At 46.4% G+C, this 2,013-nt stretch overlaps 1 pseudogene; it reads right to left on the bottom strand.

Annotated features, from left to right (window-relative positions):
* Nucleotides 1-1,131: 1,131 nt before the first annotated feature.
* LOC136658139 (5S ribosomal RNA) lies at nucleotides 1,132-1,246 on the bottom strand (annotated as a pseudogene).
* Nucleotides 1,247-2,013: the final 767 nt, after the last annotated feature.

Here is a 2,013-nt window from a genome sequence, read left to right as displayed (position 1 = left end):
TTATGCTATCCTGTGGGATCACCCAAGCCCTATTGGTGAGACAAAAATGAGTCTCACTAAGTAGATTCAATATTTATTCATAACTAATATGTAACACTAGACACCGTATAGAAAATGGAAAGTGACATTGTTCCTTCCCAGCGAGCATGTAGGCTGCATGAGACTGACGAGTCAACGAGTGACATTTGTGGTAACAGATGAGTAGGTATGACAGGAAAGGCGGGAGCTGGATCCTGTATTTATTCTAGAGCAGGGGTGTCCAAAGTTTTTGGCAGGAGGGCCACATCGTCTCTCTGACACTGTGTCGGGGGCCGGGGGGAAAAAGAATTAATTTACATTTAAAATTTGAATAAATTTACATACGTTTACATAAATGAATATATTAAAGATGAACTTATATGAATGAATGAAGGTCTTGCAATAGCTCAAGGCCTATAAAAGGCCTTGTACAAAGCAAGGCTGATCTTTCCTTTTCTGCTACTACTGCATCACAGATGTGAAACAGCAAGCAGTAGAGAGAGCCCTCATCCCACAGTTCACGTGAGAGGTCAAACAATTGCCCTCATGCTGAGAGCAGTTGCATCTGGCCAGTGTGGGCTCCAACAAATCACTGGAGGGCCAGAGGCTCATTGGAGACTGGGAGCTCTCTGAGGGCCACACTGAGGGGCCTCGAGGGCCGCAAGTGGCCCCAGGGCCGGGGTTTGGGCACCCCTGTTCTAGAGTAACATCAAGAATATTGACCCATTCCAATCGTCCAGTCTAAACTTCAACACTGGGGGGACAACTGTGGGAGAGAGGAAAAATGAATTACAACCCAATCCTATGCATGCCTACTCAGAAGTAAGCCCCATTAGAGTTAATGGGGCTTATTCCCAGGAAAGTGTGGATAGCATTGGGCTGTTAATTGTTAATTATTTAACAATGTTGCTAATGTATTTAAGTATTTCAATGTTTGTTTGTTTTTAAAATACGTTTCAGCTGTCAAACATCTGAAGTTTATTGCACGTGGCTCATAAGCAAGTTTGGCCAGCCCTGTTCTAGACCATATCTCTTCTCCGCTGGTCCTCTTCTGTTCCAGGGCCCTCTTTCTCATAGGTTGGCAAACCTTCAGTCTCGAAAGACTATGGTATAAGCCTACAGCACCTGGTATTCCCAGGCGGTCTCCCATCCAAGTACTAACCAGGCCTGACCCTGCTTAGCTTCCGAGATCAGACGAGATCGGGCATGGAAAGACTATGGTATAAGCCTACAGCACCCGGTATTCCCAGGCGGTCTCCCATCCAAGTACTAACCAGGCCTGACCCTGACAATTAGCACCAGTCCTGTGTTAAGCCCTCCCCCCCCCGTTTTGTTTTAGAGCATTTCTTCTCTCTGACCTTGCCTCTAATTGACATCCCTCATCATCACAAGCGCACTTCTGTAGTGACAGCTTCCTGCTGGGGCCCTTCATTCATGTGCAGTGAAATGCCATTGAGAAGCAAGAGAAGGAAGTTCAGTCACCATCACCAGGCACATTCAGATCTTTGGAGACGGCTAATTAGAACCAACATTGGAGAAAAGCTGGTGAACCCCCAGTATGAACCAGGATTACTTGGACTCCTCACAAGAAACAGGAGCAATGTTCTTGTTTTCAAATCTGTTAACAGGAATTGAGTTTCGGCGCCAAGAACAGTGTGTGCTGTCTACGCTGAAACACACGAAGGCCACAGAGTATATTCTGCTAGGCGACTTGACTTCAGAATAGGTCTTTCCCCCCACTTTGGTGGTTACTGCATGACATGTTCAAGTGTACCCTGTAGCCTAATAACTGCAGATACAGAAAGTACAGCTGAATGGAATGTATATGTGCATGACAGTGTGTAGGTAGGTTTGCAGACTTGTCTCCCTACTAAACATTATTCTGCTTGATGACCAGGGTCAGTGTCAGTACTGGTATAACTGGGCAGCTGCTGACGGGCCAGGGTCAGTGGTGTCACTAGCTAGGCACAGGAGCTGCAGAATGCACCGGGTGAC

Source organism: Tiliqua scincoides, chromosome 7, assembly GCF_035046505.1.
Source record: "Tiliqua scincoides isolate rTilSci1 chromosome 7, rTilSci1.hap2, whole genome shotgun sequence".
Taxonomy (NCBI): Eukaryota; Metazoa; Chordata; class Lepidosauria; order Squamata; family Scincidae; genus Tiliqua; species Tiliqua scincoides.
This window is presented reverse-complemented; position numbering and strand designations above follow the sequence as displayed.